Below are 18,348 nucleotides of genomic sequence, written 5' to 3'. Positions count from 1 at the left end.
TGCGGGTTCAGAAGTACCTGCTGCCAGCCCAGTGCTTTGGGCAGTCCAAAGGCACCAGGCAGTTGTGTCCTCAGTGTCCCGGGCTAAGTCTGAGATCCAGCAGATTGTCCCCGCCTCTGTTTCCTCCTGTCTGACTGCTGGGAGGAAGGGCCCTGTTCTCAACACACAGACTCAAACTTTGGCACAAGGAGGATAGCACCAGTGCAGCTTCTCCCCACTGTGTGCACGGACCCTTGGCCATGTGGACCCAGGGCATGTGGGAGAGCTGCCTTGAGCTAATAGTAGAATTCAGCTAAGCCTGGACCAGTCTGGAGCAGCCTCAGGAGAGAAAAACCTCATTCTCACTGAGGGAAGGGCCGCTTTGGGGCAGAAGGGGACAGCGTGTCCTGGAAAAGAGGACCAGGGTCTGAAGTCAGCCAGGACTGTCCCAGTAGAGGAAGGCAGTCCAGCTTGTGCAACCCATAACAACTTGCCTTGGGTCCTCCTGCCAGCTCTTCCCTGTTGAACCTCATCCCCTGCCCTCTCTCTTGGTCGCCCCCTTCGGCAAGTTCAGGCGCTTGGCTAGGACCGCAACCAAGAGTAAGGATACGTGGTTAACGGCTGCTTAGTATGAGGTACAAGGTGAGAACAGGAGAGGCAATAACTTACACAGGCAGACTGGGAGGCTGTCCAACATGGGGGTGAAGGGAGGCAGCAGCAGAGACCGCCAAGTGCAAGCATCGAGCCACAGATCACTGAGCCATGAATGTAGTCTGCAAGGTGCAACGTTGAAGAGGTTAAGCTGGAAAATTCATAAACATGTCTAACGAGGAAAAAGCAAGATTCTCCCAGGTTACCAGCCTGGGTCTTGTAAGAGAGGGCATGCCAGGCTCGCACAAAGTGCTCTGCCACTCCCTGGAAAGATCCTGTGAGCAGAGAGTTGCCCGGTAGCCCTGAAGGAAGGCTGCACTTGGTGATGCCCAGGGAGATGGAGAGACTGCCAGGCTCAGCCAGGAGCACGTGGCTTGGCAAGGGTAGCCACAGGGGAAAGACCACATCTGTCCAGGAGGTCCCATGGTGTAATGGTGAGCACTCTGGACTCTGAATCCAGCCATCTCAGTTCAAATCTCAGTGGGACCTTGAGCTTTTGGCTCCCTCAGGGCTTTCCTCAGCATGATTAGACATTTAGCTCCCTACAACTAACTGAAGGGGGGTTGTAGTGAGGTGGGTGCTGCTCTCTTCTGTCAGGTGGCTGGAGATAGGACGAGAGGAAATGGCCTCAAGTTGTGGCAAAGGGAGATTTAGGTTAGATATTAGGGAAAATTTCATTACTAAGAGGGTTGTCACACATTGGAATAGGCTGCCCAGAGAAGTGGTTGAGTCACCATCCCTGGAGGTATTCAAAAAACGTGTAGACGGGGTACTCCATAACAGGGTTTAGTGGGCACAGATGAAGGTTGAACTCGATGATCTTGAAGGTCTCTTCCCACATAAATGATTCTATGATTCTATGATTAGCAGCCTTGCCTTGCTGTCGGGTCAACGGTTTAATGCACTCTCATCTTCCGTCCTTTCCTGTGCTCCCAGCCCTGGGACTGACACCAGTGCCCCTTCTGCTGCCCTGTGCCCACCAAACCTCTGCAGCTGTCCTGAGCGCTGGACCCTGCCCCCTCTCTGCTCCCTTGGTCTTGATGGCTGCTCCTGGATGAGGGCATCCAGCACTGGCTCAGAGAATCACACAACACCTCAGGTGGAGAGCATGCACTCCACGCAAGGCTCAAAGCAGCCTCAAGTGGAGGAGGCTATTCAGGGCCTTGTCTGCTTGGATGTGGGACACCTCCAAAGGTGGAGACGCTACAACACTCCCTGGGCAACCGTTTCCCATCTTTGATTACCACTGTGTGTGGCAGTACTTGTATTCCCACCTCTGTCCATTGCTTCTGGTGCCATCCATTTCTCTGAGGCTTTTCTGTCTTTCTCTTGCCTGCTTGTTTATTTTCGGTGCTCTGGTATCAGTTCAGGGAGCTCCACCCACAACTGGCAGTGCCCCGTGCATGGGGACAGACTCACGGTCATGGGAGAGAGCAGGTTCTCCCTCTTCCTTTCTCCTGGGGTCAGCTGGGATAGAGTTTACTTTCACAAGGAGCTGGAGGGGACCCAGCCAGGACAGCTGACCCGAACTAGCCAAGCTCGATACTGTATGATGTCATGCTCAGTATTTAACTGGGGGAGCTGGCGGTGGGGGCGGGAGGGAGAAGGGATCACAGCTCAGAAATGGGCTGAGCATCAGCTTCTGTGTGGTGAGCAATTGCATTGTGCGTCACATGCTTATATATTCTTTGGACAGCAAGCAGCCGTGTGGTGCTTAGTTGCCAGCTGGGCTTAACCCACGACATCCCTGCAGCTATGTTGGCAAACTGAGGGGGAGGAGAACAAACCACCACGAGACTCCAGCAGTGCTGCACAAAGTCTTTAATGAGAAGGAGGAAATGCAGTGGCTCGGAACAGAGACCGAGAAGCACGTCTGCAGGGTTCCGGGAGGCACAGAGAATGGCCCGTTTCCCAAGGACAAGCTCCAGGCAAAGCGCTTGCCTTTCCCCATTCCGATCTACCCGGTGGCAATGCCAGCCCACCAAGAGCAGGCCCTAACTCCGGCACACTCCCTCCGTCAGCAGGAGGTTCAGCAAAGCAGAAGAGAACGAGCCCTTCCTGAGGAGCTCAGAGCAAAGCAGAGCCAGAGGAGACACGGCGAGGCCTGCAGTGCGGCGAGGAGCAGCAGGCACAGGTCCCTTCTGCCAGGTGGGATGAGGACACTCAGCCCACCTGCAAGCCGTGGCTACGCTCCTGCTGCTGCAGGATCCCCGTCTTCCTTGGTGCTCCAAAGGGGATGATCTGCTGGCTTCAGCAGTTCAGACCGCAGCGGGTGGGAGGCAGACACAGCCCTGACCCCCCCAGACCAAGGGAGCCCCCAGAAGAGATGGGAACCCCCCCGGCGCTGAGGGAGCTCCCAACAGCAGCTGACAGCGAGGATCCCACGGCTGTGCTCTGAGGGAAAGAGGTGAGGATGGGGCCCGGCAGGGTCACCACCACCGGGGAGGCCTGGATGGCCACCGTCGAGTCAGCGCAGCGGGCGACACAGGGCTCACTGCAGCTGCTTGCAAGTGGGGTTGGGCCGGAGGCGCCGCAGGGCGTTGGGAGACAGGGTCTGAAGCAAGACATCTCTCGGCGAGGGAGGCAAAGCTGAAACGCAGAGCAGGCAGGGAGCACGAACATCAGTATCAGTCTGTCTGTCTTTTCCTCAGCTCCCTCCGTGGAGACGCTTTGTTTTCAAAACACCCAGTACGCCTACAGTTCCCACAGCCATCATCGCGCCCTCCGAGTTGCACGGCACAGGAAGGCTGACCCACTTTTGGAACAGGCCCCAGCGCAGTGGCTCTAAAGCGCCCGTGGAAAGACCGATCATACCCCATCTCCATCGTTGCTTTGAAGATGGCACTGGATGCACTTGGCCATGTGGTTAGAGACCATCAGCTAAAGGTGCAATGCTGGTGGGCAGGCCTCCCTGCAGCTGAGCCCCACGGATCCCCTTCGGCTTGAAAGAACCCTCCGCTTCCCACCTCTCCCCAGCCACCTCCACCAGAAGGCAAAGAGATTGCAGCCCTTCGACAGTTGTATGGCAGGGCAAAGCTGAGGCAGCCCAAGCATCAGCCTCAGTAGCCACCAAGACAGCAGTTCAGCTCACAGAGAGAGATGGAGCGGACTCGGGCTTACCTTGCTCCTCGAGGAAAGGGAGGCAAGAGAGGAGGATGCAGAGCCTGGAGCAGCGCAGGCTTTTATGCTGTGTCCCAGAGCCCTGGCGGGGGGGGCCACAAACATTCCTTGCTCATGAAGCATCTCAACACCTAGTAGACACACAGGAGACTGTGAGTAAGTTTAAGCAGAACGTCAAGACTGCACAATCCCATATGGGAGAAGAGCCCCATCTCACCAGGGATGTGGCAAAGCTCAACGTCAAAGGAAGTCCTTTGTGGGCTGGAAGGAAGACCCCTGTGGGCCGGAGCGACAGCCAGGAGGACCTAGCTTACGCTCATCAGGCTCTACCACAGCATGGTTTTGTGATCAAAGAGATGCCCGCGTCCTTCTCTGAAAGAGACCCACGCCCAAATTGACCTGTTTTGCTCAGCAAGGTCATCCCAGACGCCAGAGGCCTGGATGGCCTGCTTTTGAGGAGAGGCTGAGGGCAGGGAGCCAAAAGCTCACAGCCCTCTTTCCTGGGTGAGGGATGGGGTGGCCCATTCCATGCATTTCAAACTACAAAGGGACATCGGATCAGTCTCCCAGAGCACCTGGGAGTCATCGTGATGTGGAAGAGTTGGGAAAAACCCTGAACTCCAGGCAAACATGAGTCACCCTGCTGTGGACTTCAGTGGACACGTTGCCCCAGCCTGAGGCGTACCAGGGATACCAGAGCTTATAGTCCCAAAGTGCCGCTTTCGTCAAGGGCTTTTCCACACATTTTAGCACCATTCCTGAATCAACTGGTGCTTCTATGCAACCTCCTGCATTTGCTGTCTTCCAAGGCATTGCCTTTTGGTGGTTGCTCAAGGGCTCATGTGACTCCGAGGTGCTCTGGGAGACTGATCCGATGTCCCTCTGAAATTTGAAATGCATGGAATGGGCCACTCCATCCCTGACCCAGGAGAAAGAACCACGATCTTTTGGCTCCCTGCCCTCAGCCTCTGCTCAAAAGCAGGCCATCTAGGCCTCTGGCGTCTGGGATGACCTTGCTGAGCAAAACAGGTTAATTTGGGTGTGGGAAGGACACAGTCACTTAAAATCTCTGCACAGATAGCCTGAGACCACCGAGCCAATAGGTCTTAGCAGGGCTGGAAACAAATTAATTATACTGATGTTAGACGATACGCAGTGGGAGCAAAACATTTCAAGTGAAAGAGGCAAGGGCTTAATCATCAGAGAGGCCTCGGCAAGCTGCAGCTACTAGGTGTTGAGATGCTTCATGAGCAAGGAATGTTTGTGGGCCCCCCCCAGGGCTCTGGGACACAGCATAAAAGCCTGCGCTGCTCCAGGCTCTGCATCCTCCTCTCTTGCCTCCCTTTCCTCGAGGAGCAAGGTAAGCCCGAGTCCGCTCCATCTCTCTCTGTGAGCTGAACTGCTGTCTTGGTGGCTACTGAGGCTGATGCTTGGGCTGCCTCAGCTTTGCCCTGCCATACAACTGTCGAAGGGCTGCAATCTCTTTGCCTTCTGGTGGAGGTGGCTGGGGAGAGGTGGGAAGCGGAGGGTTCTTTCAAGCCGAAGGGGATCCGTGGGGCTCAGCTGCAGGGAGGCCTGCCCACCAGCATTGCACCTTTAGCTGATGGTCTCTAACCACATGGCCAAGTGCATCCAGTGCCATCTTCAAAGCAACGATGGAGATGGGGTATGATCGGTCTTTCCACGGGCGCTTTAGAGCCACTGCGCTGGGGCCTGTTCCAAAAGTGGGTCAGCCTTCCTGTGCCGTGCAACTCGGAGGGCGCGATGATGGCTGTGGGAACTGTAGGCGTACTGGGTGTTTTGAAAACAAAGCGTCTCCACGGAGGGAGCTGAGGAAAAGACAGACAGACTGATACTGATGTTCGTGCTCCCTGCCTGCTCTGCGTTTCAGCTTTGCCTCCCTCGCCGAGAGATGTCTTGCTTCAGACCCTGTCTCCCAACGCCCTGCGGCGCCTCCGGCCCAACCCCACTTGCAAGCAGCTGCAGTGAGCCCTGTGTCGCCCGCTGCGCTGACTCGACGGTGGCCATCCAGGCCTCCCCGGTGGTGGTGACCCTGCCGGGCCCCATCCTCACCTCTTTCCCTCAGAGCACAGCCGTGGGATCCTCGCTGTCAGCTGCTGTTGGGAGCTCCCTCAGCGCCGGGGGGTTCCCATCTCTTCTGGGGGCTCCCTTGGTCTGGGGGGGTCAGGGCTGTGTCTGCCTCCCACCCGCTGCGGTCTGAACTGCTGAAGCCAGCAGATCATCCCCTTTGGAGCACCAAGGAAGACGGGGATCCTGCAGCAGCAGGAGCGTAGCCACGGCTTGCAGGTGGGCTGAGTGTCCTCATCCCACCTGGCAGAAGGGACCTGTGCCTGCTGCTCCTCGCCGCACTGCAGGCCTCGCCGTGTCTCCTCTGGCTCTGCTTTGCTCTGAGCTCCTCAGGAAAGGGCTCGTTCTCTTCTGCTTTGCTGAACCTCCTGCTGACGGAGGGAGTGTGCCGGAGTTAGGGCCTGCTCTTGGTGGGCTGGCATTGCCACCGGGTAGATCGGAATGGGGAAAGGCAAGCGCTTTGCCTGGAGCTTGTCCTTGGGAAATGGGCCATTCTCTGTGCCTCCCGGAACCCTGCAGACGTGCTTCTCGGTCTCTGTTCCGAGCCACTGCATTTCCTCCTTCTCATTAAAGACTTTGTGCAGCACAGCTGGAGACGCGTGTTCATTTCTCCTCCTCCTCCTCCCTCAGTTAGCTACGCGCTCTGCAAGGTCGAGCAAGTGGCTTCTGTCCTGAGCTTACCACCAGTTGTCATTAGAGCTCCCTGAACTGATACCAGAGCACCAAAAATAAGCAAGCAGGGAAGAAGAAGACTAAAAGCCCCAGAGAAATGGAGCGTGAGTCGGCAACCTGCTCATCACAGCCCTGCAATGTCTCCCAGGGTCAGCCTTGCGTCCCAACCCTGAAAGCATTCAAGAGCTCATCTCATTTCTTCTGCCAGTGTACCCAGCGCTTCTTGCATGTATGCTCACGAAGCAGTGACTTTTCACTGCCTCCCCTGAGTACCCACTGGCCGAGGATAGTAGCAGGCTTATGAACCGGCCTGAGATGATAACATGGAGACATGTGCTCAGCTGAGTTGTGGAGGGTGCCTTCCAAAACAGGCAGGGACAAGTTGCCTCTCTGAGCCTGAATCTCAGCGAGACTCATGGCATTTGGAAGTCAGGTTTATGCCTCCTTTCCTTTTGCTGATGCACCTTGCTACTCACAGGTGTTTTGGAGGCAAGAAGCACCTAAGCTGCTCAGCAGTAAAGCAAGGCCTCCTACGTGCAAGCATGCAGCCAAGCACAAAGCTAGATCCAGTGTCACTGTTTAGTCTTGCAGATTATGCGTTACTCTCCTCAGCGCTGCACCACCAACGCCTCTCAGCGGTCACTGCTGCTCCAGGTGCATGAATTTTGGACCAGGGGCACATCTTCCCCTGACCGAATGCTGTTGCTTCTGCTTTCTCTCTTGGTGCAATCCAGCAGCAAGTGGAAACCCTTCTGCAAGGTGTCCTTCCTCTGCAGCAGCCCTTGATGTCTGCATGCTGGGTGTCCTTACAGGGATGTCACCAGTGTCTTTGTGTGGCTGATTCCCACTTCTGCACAGCTAGGGGCTCTGTCAGCCCTGCCAAAGGGACACTGAGGTGATTAAGGACTTGGCTCATCTGTCATACAAGGACAGGCTGGGGCAGCTGGGGTTGGTTAGCCTGCAGAAGGGAAGGCTGAGGGTGCTGGAGAGTGGACAGGTAGATTAAAGGAGAGAGCGCCATCCTCTTGTCAGTGGTGCCCAGTGGGAGGGCAAGAAACAATGGACAGAGGTGGAAATACGAGAAATGTCTCACACAAAGTAACCCCATTTTACTGGGGGGTGGTCAAAGACCAGTGTCCCAATTGGTGAGATGTGATTGTTAATACGGACATTTGAGTTAACGTCTCAGTCCTCTCAATTGTTGTTCACAGTCTTTGTATGAAGAACAGCCATTGCAATTCTCTCTTTCATTGGTGTTGTGGGAGTAAACTCCAGGGGATGGGTATGGAGTGGAAAGGAGGAAAGCGCTGGTTTTCATGTCTGGACGTAGGCAGCGTGATTGCCACATGGGGTTAGGGTGGGCATTTCAGTAGGGAACTGAGCATGCACAATCACAATCCTGCTCTTCATAACTCCACCTATTTGTAGCACTGCCGATGGCAGAGTGGGAGTCTGTAAATACTGTGCTAACACAACCCCGCCACCCAGATTGGGTTTTGACTATCAGCACAGCAAAGAACATTGCATTTCTTGCTTTAAGCAACCCTGGAATCAGAGACTTGAGAAGCTTTGTCCCCTTTAGGCAGAGAGTCTAGTTGAGAGAGGCTCCTCAGGTTTCCCTTGAACCGCAGGCCATAAGCTGCAAGAGAAGTGAGGGTGTCTCAGTTCTTAGTTACCAGGAACATCACTACACCCAATTCCAGTGAACTTCAGGACATCTCTGCAATGCCGGAGCCTGGACAGGTTAGGTCAGCCTCTCCAGGGTGACTTCAGAACTGACAGACAGGCCTCTGAGCCATTACATAAGGAGCAGGCCTCCTGCCACCACACAGCCCAATTGCATTGCTGGCCTCATGAAGCACTGGGCGTGTCCCTTGACCACCACCTAGGCATTATTGATCTTCCCTTGTACCCTGCCATGGCAGCATGCTTGTCTTGACAGGTGCAACCACCACCAGCAGCAGGTGCAGTTCTGTGCCAGGCCAAAAAAGCGTCTCAGCTGGCTCTTGTACCAGCACTGCAGTGAGGAGCCTAGGCTGGAGCCCTCCCAACAGGTAGAAAGCACTGGTCTCTCTTCGTCTTAAGGCTGCAGGGAGGCGAGGGGCTTTAAACCCCAGGGGAAAGCTGGCATTTTTTGAGCAGAAGAGCCTGCCTGCAGAAGATGTAAGGCACCCACCCTGGAGCCAGCCTGAAGAGATGTCTGTCTGCCTTGGCCAGGAAGCAAAGTCGGGTCAACTGCTTGCAAGGCAGCTGTGCTCACCGCTATACCACCAATGCAGCTTTGGGCAGTGCTGCCTCCTGCTCCTCCACTTCACAGACTGGCCAGCCTCCTCCTCCAGCCCCCCGCACACACACTGCCTCAAGCCACTCTTTATGCTCACCCTCTTGGCTGCAACCCCCTCCCACCCTTGCTCTGCATGCAGACAGGCACTCCAAACGCACCATCTCCACACTGTCCTCTTGTAACCACTTTTGCAATATGCATGCTGCAGAGCCAAAAGGGAATAGGAACTGCTTTCATCTAATTATGGAAATGTTTAGGCATTGGACAATGCTTGCCAGTGCTGGAAAAAAGCTCTGGACATACCTATTCCACCAAATCAAGCTCTCTCCAGTCTCCCTTTAAATCCCCATTTACCCCCCCTCCTTTCCTCAGGCTCTTACCTCGCCCTTTCCATGGATCTCTCCCACTCTTGCAAGCCATTCCCTCTACACACCAACAACCTGCACAGCAGTCGTGGTTTTTCTTCAGGAGTTGACACCACCCTATGTCCCCAAGAGGCTGAAGGTGCTGCTGGGAGGTCACTACCTTCCCTGGAGGACTCTCCCCATGTTAGTGCTTACAGCAGGCTTGGAGTCCTCCTCATATAAATTTGAGAAGCAGTGGGATGTAATATCCCACTCCACAATTACCACCATACCTGGTTGTCTCCACACAGCTGCCTTCTCTTCTTCCCTGGAAACAGCACAGATGGCAGCTAGGGATTGAAATCATCCCCGCTGAGGCACGATATCCCAGATGCTCAGATGAGGACAAGGCACTGGAAGCTGCAGTTGTAGCCCCCAGGGTTACGCCTCTCAAGACCTCTGGAAGCCTGGTAGCTGTCATGCTCCGTGCAGGTCTGAAATGCAGGACTTCAAGTAAAGCCTAGCCCTGAAACTGCCAGCGAGCCCGGGCGCCATTGCGCAGGGCACGTGATCAGCAGGGCAGAGAGGGCTGGAGCAGGTAGTTGTGGCCGAGTGGTGAAGGCGATGGACACGGTCCCCTTTTGGGCTCCCTGCAACTGACCACGCTGCAGCCAGCAGTGGGACTCGGCTCCACACTGTGCCTGGTGCCCAGGGAGACAGTAAAAGCCCCTTGCCTACAGCACTTGTCCTCACCCCACCCCCGAAACTGCTGGATGAAAGGGAAATCCTGCTCCCATTGACAAGGTAGGCATGTTGGGGGAAGAGAATGGACCAGTGCTGAGTATGAACCATGACAGGAGGTCCACTGTTGGTTCTTGAGAAGAACTTAAGAGCCTGATCTCACCTGACACCCCAAGCAGAACAACCCCACCAGCTGTCCTCCCTATGCCTGAAAGTACAGCAGCTCGTCTCCAAAGAAAGCTTGCACAACATGGCCCTCATTGCTAAAGATTAAGGGAGGATACCTCATGGATCGGAGATCTTTCCAGCACTCACAAAGTGCGCCTTCTTTAGGCGTCATGAAGGCAGACTGGTGAGGAGCAGCAGTGTCACAAAATGGTGTGGTTTGGACCGCTTAAAGAATCACCTCCGATGGTATTAGCAAAAATTATTTAATAGGAATTTATATAAAAGCGCGACTTCGCAGAATTCGATGGCAAGGTTCACTCTATTACTTAATTCATGGATGAAATGCACACAGGAAAATTGTTATATAAATTAAGGTATAGAGAGACCGAAAATGCAATAGGTTAAAAAAGCAATATAGAAAGAAAAATCGAGTTAGAATTGATTTCTCGTGATTTGTACAGAGATTGGGAATGTAAAAAGGGTAAGGGAGACCCTCCCATTGAGTCACAAGGTTCAGAGAAGACCCCCTTGCTTTCTAAACTCCTGTCAGAGTCTAGGTGCATCTGGATCAACTCCTAGTCCCAGAGTTGGTCAACGATTATATTTAAAGGGATTATGAGTATACTAGCAGCCTGAGATTCATTCAGAGTTGAATAGAGTTCCCAACAGCGATTCAGTATAGATTTGAAAAGCAATAACTTGTAATATACTTGCTATAGGATATTCAGGTTAGTACACACACGTGCATAAAGGCACTAAGAGTTATACATAAGCAAGTGAAAGAGGTACCTGTTAAAATTCCCCCTGAGTTCCATGAAAATATTCATGTCGAATGCTTCAGTATCTTTCTCAACTTGCGAAGGGTCGAGCCTCAAGGAGTGGAGAGCATCAGCCCAGGTCTTGTTGGCTTTCAGCGACAGACCTCCGATCTTCGCAAACAGAAAAGTTTGTGAGCTCTGAGAGGCATCCCACTCAGAGAGATGCTGGTCACAGCCTGCTGCCGTTCAGGAGAGCTCAAGGAGTCTTACTTAGTACCACTGCTTATAGGTACGGGACGTGATTAGCTTTAGTCATCAAAAAATTACTGGGATTCCAGCTGCACTGGTACCATTTCACGTGAGTTACGATTCAGGTAAGGAAGGCTCCAAGGCTGTCAGGGAATGACTTAAGATTCACATACGGGATGCTCCAGAGTTGTCAGGGGAGGACTGGCATGTCTCAAGGTTGTTATGAGAGAACTAGTTATCTCTACTTCCGGTTTCTGTTTTTGCTGGGCAGCAGGAGTCCTTGAGACAGTCAGCATAACTCCCTGTCTTAGCTGTGTGAGAGTTCCTGGTACGGTCAAGGAATGCTTAACTGCCCCATTCATTACACTTACGCTAAGACCTAGCGAGGATTCCTGAGCTTGTAGTTCAGCCCAGACAGGGGGAAAAATGCACCACCACAAGCAGGCAAGAAGTGGGGGGAAGAGTGTCACCAAGAGGGTCTTCCAGCTCAGACTGCCCACAGCCTTCCTGGGAGGCCTTGCAGCGTTTAAGACATGGCATGACCCAGTCCAGCTCAGCCGGACCTGCCCTGGGGTGACTGGGAGGCACCTCCACCCCAGCAGTGCTGGGCAGAATAGTCACCGCTTAAGGCACGGAGAGGAGGGGTTAGGGTTTCTCTGACTCCCTGGCATGCTGCATGGTGGCGGGGGCAGCCCTCGGCTGTCAGGGAGCAGCCAGGGCAGGCCTGCGCCAGGAGGGAGGACAAGCCAGGGGCTGTGGGGGAGCACAGCACAGCACAGCACAGCACTGGCAGGGCAAGGCCTTCACCGCTGGTCTGAAAGGCAAGGCGCCAACTGCTAGACAACTTGCTTAGAAGAACGAACACTGCCTAGGACTAAGGGCTTTTACCTCAGGGTCAACGTGACCTGAAGACCCAACCTAAACTGGCTCTCACTGCCTGAGAACACCCCATGCAGATGATAAACCAATGGGAGATTTGTCTTTCAAAAAAACCCCAGGTATACGGCCACGGCCAGAACAGCAATCAACCTGAATCTAGCATAAAGCCCCTCCACCTGCACGGGACATTGGTTTAGAACAATGACGATTAACACCCCACTGAGCATCTGTCCACACCACCTGCCCGGGAGAAGCACATACTGATTTGGGGAGCAATAGTAACTGATTAGCCCACCCCTTAACACGAGTAATTTGATTGGTGGACACAACTGTATTGTGAACATATACCAACCCTGCTTTCCTCTGTCTCGGGGTCCTCCGTGCATTAGGCTGGGGCACCACTATGTGCACAGCCAAAATAGAGGGATTAATTCCCTTGGTAATTCTATGCTTGGTAATGCTAAGCGTCCTTGTCTCCCTCCTCGGCCGGCAAAGAACGGACGTTGACGCCGGGCACAGCCCCACAGCCCCCTGGGAGCTGGATTTCTGGGCAGGGTGGCAGCCCTCCTGAGCTCGCTTCGCTGGAGAGCAGCTCCCCTCTGCCCTGCAAAGCAACAAGGCTGCCCCCTCGCTCCGGGGTTTCCTTCAGTGCCTGCAGAGCCAGCTTGGCTGGTCAAGAAGAAAGTCCCCATCCCGGGTTATGGGCAGGAGATGTGGGGAGAAGGGCAAGGCAAGGCCCTTGAGCTACCCACCCCAGGCCCAAAGGAGGAGAACTTCCCAGAGAGCCAATCTTCTGGCCCGGGCGAGGGCCCAGGATAGAGGAAGGGAAGGAGGCACGAGGGCTGGCAGTGCCAGGGAGCATCGGGCAGGGCGGTGGGAGGTGCCGGCAGAGGTGCTGGGGGGAGCAGAGTGGCGCAGCGGAAGCGTGCTGGGCCCATAACCCAGAGGTCGATGGATCGAAACCATCCTCTGCTAATTGTCTCTTTTTTTTCCCTCCTCCTGACAGCTGCTGCCTCTCCCAGCAGCTTTTAACCTGCACTGCTCTAGCTCTCTGGGCACCCATGGCCGTGGCCCTCCCGTTCCCTCAGCCCCTTCTCTCTGCCACTGCCACCTTCTTTCTCCTTTGCCTTCTTAGGAGCCAGCACTCCCATAGTGCCCCTCGGCAAGCCAGACGGGTGGCTGTGGAGCAGCAGGCAGAGCTCCCCCCACAAGGAAGTGGGTGTCCTGGGGACACAGGCATTTCTCCCTTCCCATCCGGCAGCTCAGTCCCAACTTCCCAGCCGCAAGCAGGGACCTCCACGAATCTGCAGGTGGGGAGGAGGACGACAAGGCTGGTGCTACTTTGGGAAACACCAATGCAATCGGCTTGACCATCTAGGGGTTTTCTCCATCCTAGTCTGTTTGCTGCCGTGCTCACTCGCAGCTCCAGCCAGGAGCAGGGCTGAGTAGGTATTCCCAGTGGGCACTGTATTGGCCATCCGTGGCTAGGTGTTGGTAGTGGTGGGGAGAGGGGCTGCTGCAGGGTGGCCTCTGTGGGGAAGAGCTGAGGGGCTGCCCTGCACCACACACACACAGCTGGTTCCAGGGGCCTCCACAACACTGAGCCATCTGCAAAGCTTGGGGCACCCAGGGCACCCATGCTGGCTGGAGCAGGTGGCTATTCCTGAAGGAACTGCAACCTGCGGAGAAGACACGCCAGCGAAGACTTTTCCTGACGGGCCTGAAGCCTGTGAAAGAGCCCACACTGAAAGAGATTTTTCCTGTTCAGAAGCGCAGCATGTGGAGAACCCATGCTGGAGTAGTCTGCAGTGAAGGAGTGCAGCTGAGCCTGGAAAAACTGGGAGGCACGGCGGTGTTTTCTTTGTCTTTTTTTGCTCACTACAAGACAAAACACACACATAGCCCGAGCCTTTCCCTCTCTTCTGGCTGCTCAGGACTGGAATTCAGTGCTGGACACCCACCCCCTCACTCCCACATGCACATCAGCAGGTGCTCTGAACCCTAGACTGTACCACAGGTCTGTGCAGAATCCATGCCTGGAGCCCAGGCCTGGTTTGTCCAGCGTCCTGCTCCAGCCCTGGGCAGTCCCTGATGCCAATCCACTCTCCTCACTGGCTAGCGCAGCTTGAGATTTCCTAGCAAATACCACACACACACACACACACACACACACACACACAGACACCCCCCGCCCTTCCCCCCCCGAAAACCAGAAAAGCACAGTCTGACAGAAATGAGCTAGGAGTAGAATGCAATGAAAACAAGACCAATAGCATTCTTGTTCTTCACGTGTCTGGAAAGGGTTTCCAGGATGAGTTGCTCCTTCCCCTTCCCAGGGATCGAGGTGAGGCGGACCAGCCTGCTGTTGCCCCCATTCTCCTTTGTGCCTTTTGGGAAGATAGGAGTGACAATGACTTTCTTCCAGCACTCAGGAACCTCTCCCAGTTGTCACGACCTTTCAAAGATAATTGAGAGTGGCCTCTTCTATAGGTCTTTCTTGCCTGAGTGCTTCACGAGCTGGCAGCAGGAAGATAGCATGGGTGTCTGCAGGTGAGCTCCCTGCTACCTGAGCACCTGACTGGCCAGAAGCCAGAAGATTGCTTGCATGTTGACTGTGAGGTCGCCTCTGGCTCTGCAGGCAATGGGCCAGCCACAGGAACATCGCTTGTGCTAAGTGCTCGTCTTCATTCCATAGTGGATACCACTGCACGGTATATCTTTTTCTATCCAAACACTTCTTGGTCCAAAGGAAGCGGACAGTCCCTGAGAAGGAGATCTGAGTACATGCGGGCATGACAGTGTCAAAAATGTGCTGTCCGGCAATCACAAAGCAATGGGAGAACCCACGGGGAATGACGCTGTCAGAAGTTGCCTCTTCCCTTTGTTTAGCGAGTGGGGGCTTCCTTGCCTGACGTCCTTCTGGGTACACAGGTAGGGTTGGCTGGTCCTGACAGCCATTCACAGGTCTGCCTGAGAGCAGGTGGGTATGACGGGGTCCAGAAATGGCTGCCAGCCAATCACAGAGCAGTATGAAAACATGGTGGTTGTGGTGCTTAATAAGAAAATGGCAGCTGAAAGAAAATGGTGCCCCCCCGTGTATGTAGGGGAAGGTACGTCCTGGGCACGTGTACTTCATCATTCATCAGTGCCGGCATGGGCATTCACCAAAGCAATCATCCATCCCCAAAACCAGTGGCAGCACAAGGCAGATTTTAGCCCAGGAACAGGTAATGCGCGGAGTCCTGCAAAACAAATTGCTTACGGGCACGCAGCATGGAATGTGGCAGATGCTCAGATCCGGCCAAGCTACATAGACCAAGAAACTTGTGCTAGAAATGATCCACCTGGCCTATTTGCACATTATATAGACAGAGAATTGTTACCCTAGCATTGCCTGCTTTTTACTTGCTGATTGCTGAGCTACTACTACACACGTCTACAAGCTACGGACATATCCAGTGCCTAGGAAGAAACCCAGGCTGGTTGCTGTGCCTTTTTAATTCAACCAAAGGGTACCTCATGCAGCCACACGTTAGCCCAGGACAGCGTGATTGTGACTCCGACTGGGGCAGACTCCGACCGCGCTACCTCAGCGTTATGCCCTCTGGTATTCCCCATGGGCACTGTCTTGGCTACACATGGCAAGGTTTTGGCAGTGGAGGGGTCAGGGGGTGCTGCAGAATGGCCTCTGTGGGAAGAGATAAGGGGCTGCCCTGTGTCAGACACAGTCAGTTCCAGCTCCGCAGTGGACCCACCACACAAGACAGCTGAGCCGTCGTCAACATTGGTGGCCCCTCTGTGAAAACATATTCCAGAAAGGGCAGAAAACGCCGGGCAGAGAGAGGTGGGAAGAAAAAAAGAGTGGGTAAGAGCAGAGACACGTCCTCCTTGGGAGAGTAGAGGAGTCTGGTGTGAAGCACTGGAGTTGTCCCGGCACAGGGGAGAGGAAAGGCGGTGTTTTATGTTTGTCTTTCTGTTTCTCACTACTTGCATCTGTTTTGAGTGGCAAAGAATTAATTTTGCCCAAGTCAAGCCTGATTTTCCCACAAGAGTTTTTGCTAAGCCATGTCCGTGTGTTTATCTTGAGCCATGAGATTTCTCATTGTGTTTTCAGTGCTCTGCATCGCCCTGCGGGTGGGGAAAGTAGTGAGCAGCTGGGTGGGCGTTTGTCTGTGCTTAAACCACCCCAGGTATGTACACGCAAACGCACGTGCACCTGCATAGTACGTGCGCAGCTGGCCCACGTACGAACACAGATGGGGAGCGTCACCGTTACCAGCACCCAGCAGCTGGCGTTTCCGTAGCCAAGAGCTCACACGCAGAGAAGCACACCCGGGTGCCAGCAGCTTGAGGTCGTGTGTATGTGTGCAGGGGGCTGGAAGGAGGAGGCGGGATGGTCTCTGAAGCGGAGGAGCAGGCAAGAGGGCAGTTTGTGACCTGGCAGAGCAGGAGGCAGGCAAGACCGGGACGGGGAGGAGCAGGAGGCAGGCAAGACCGGGACGGGGAGGAGCAGGAGGGAGGCCAGGCTCCGGGCTGGAGGAGCGGGAGGCAGGAGTGGCCCAGGAGCGTTGGTGGTATAGTGGTGAGCATAGCTGCCTTCCAAGCAGTTGACCCGGGTGCGATTCCTGGCCAACGCAGGCAAGCTTTTCTTCTGCCTAGCTCCATAGTGCCTTCCCCATTTAGCAACAGCAGGCTGCAGGGGCTGCTTTGTACCATTCAGAGATTCTCAGGCAGCGTTGAAGCGCTGCAGCAGGTGCCTGGAGAACTTTGGGATTCTCCATGCCTGGGTGTCACACTCGGGTTTCAGTGGGGCTCACGCACTGAGCCGCCTGCTCTAGCTTTGGGGCTAGCCCTGCTTTGAGCAGGCATTTGGACTAGTGACCGCCTGAGATGCCTTGCAGTCTAGCTCCTTCCATGAAGCAACAAGTCCCAGAGAGATCTGTGCCCTCCTTCCTCTGCACCATGCGCAATAAGTGAGCCTCTTCCCCACAGGAATGGGAGCTCAGTCGTTGCTCTGCACTTGGCGCATCCTCTGTGCTTTCAGCATGACTCTCCAGTCCCTTTCCCACACGCTGGCTCCTTGAGATCGGCACAGCACTCACCCAGAGGTTGGTGTGGCAGAGCCCTCCTTGCCCAGGCTTCCCACCTCCGAGGAGGGAAGACGGAAGCACCCTTGTTGCCCCAGGAACAGTCCACGAGGCAGGATTGTGGGCCAAATGCTTAGCTCGCCATCTCCTCAGGCTCTGGAGGAATGGAGGAAGTCATGGGAAAGGTAGGTGTGTGCCCGGAGCCCCTTGACATGATGTTGGCATGTAGAGAGACGTAATTTGTGATGGTTCCTTTGGTTGCTCCCGTGAAGGAGTGCCTTGGCCTTTGCAAGGAGCTGCCCCTGTGCTGGCTACTGTGCAGTCCTGAAGTGCGTGTAGGTGCTGCAGTCGCCTGTCAGCCGCCCTTGGTGGGAGCAGGGCAAGGGTGCTCCCAGGATACAGCTCCCCCTGCAGCAGTGCCAGGAGGAGGCTGGCTGAGGTGGGCTGGCTCTGGCACCTGCAGGGGGGCAGAGTGGCAGAGGCAACGCTCACCGAAGCAGGGGGTCAGGATGGCCGAGTGGTCTAAGGCGCTGCATTCAGGTTGCAGTCTCCCTGGGAGGCGTGGGTTCGAGTCCCACTCCTGACAGGCTTGTCTTTCTCTTGGTTTCCTTCCCTCTCCCCCCCTGAGGGGATGGTCTTGCTCCTCTAGGCATTCTGGAGGTTATGTCTTGCTGCATATCCCAACCGCCACCGCTGCCACTGGCTTAGCAGAGGTAATGCTGCTACAGAGTCCCGATGCAATTCCTTTTTCCACTCTCCCCTACAAAACGCGCATTCTGCTGCTTATCAGGAACTGTCTCTGCCTCATTGGCTGGTTCTTGGGGCCAGCTCCTGCTTCTTAGCAGGAACTGTCTCTGCCTCAGCTAATTTCAACAATGTAAGCGTCAAACATCGTCTTTCATCCCCTATCTCTACTATATCTACTGAGATTCTTTTGACTCCCCTTCTCTCACCAGTAGCAGGTGGGTAGGCCTAGAACAGAATCATGGAAGGAGGAGAGCCCCTGGGGAATTCCACTTTTCCATCGTCTTTCATCCCCTATCTCTACTATATCTACTGAGATTCTTTTGACTCCCCTTCTCTCACCAGTAGCAGGTGGGTAGGCCTAGAACAGAATCATGGAAGGAGGAGAGCCCCTGGGGAATTCCACTTTTCCACTCTCCCCTACAAAAGTCACATTCTGCATGCCTCTCCTCTCCCCTGAAATGTGGGGCTTTGGACATTCTTCAAACATTCACCCACAAAACCCTCTCTCCCTGCTTCCGCTTTCCCCTCCAACAACCCTTCTGGCTGGAGGGCATTTCAGGGAGTCAGAGAGTGCATCCTCC

The 18,348-nt window shown here is 54.7% G+C and overlaps 1 long non-coding RNA gene and 3 other non-coding genes across 4 annotated transcripts; all 4 read left to right on the top strand.

Annotated features, from left to right (window-relative positions):
- Window positions 1-5,022: 5,022 nt before the first annotated feature.
- On the top strand, window positions 5,023-6,424 carry LOC115336201. The gene is made up of 2 exons (XR_003921650.2): window positions 5,023-5,110; window positions 5,642-6,424. It is a non-coding gene; the product is annotated as an uncharacterized LOC115336201 (long non-coding RNA).
- Window positions 6,425-12,836: 6,412 nt separating this feature from the next.
- TRNAM-CAU lies at window positions 12,837-12,908 on the top strand. The gene has a single exon. It is a non-coding gene; the product is annotated as a tRNA-Met (tRNA).
- A 3,590-nt stretch (window positions 12,909-16,498) lies between these two features.
- Window positions 16,499-16,570, top strand: TRNAG-UCC. The gene has a single exon. It is a non-coding gene; the product is annotated as a tRNA-Gly (tRNA).
- A 953-nt stretch (window positions 16,571-17,523) lies between these two features.
- TRNAL-CAG lies at window positions 17,524-17,606 on the top strand. The gene has a single exon. It is a non-coding gene; the product is annotated as a tRNA-Leu (tRNA).
- The last annotated feature ends 742 nt before the right edge of the window (window positions 17,607-18,348 follow it).

The sequence above is a fragment of the Aquila chrysaetos genome, chromosome 2 (assembly GCF_900496995.4).
Source record: "Aquila chrysaetos chrysaetos chromosome 2, bAquChr1.4, whole genome shotgun sequence".
Classification (NCBI taxonomy): Eukaryota; Metazoa; Chordata; class Aves; order Accipitriformes; family Accipitridae; genus Aquila; species Aquila chrysaetos.
This window is presented reverse-complemented; position numbering and strand designations above follow the sequence as displayed.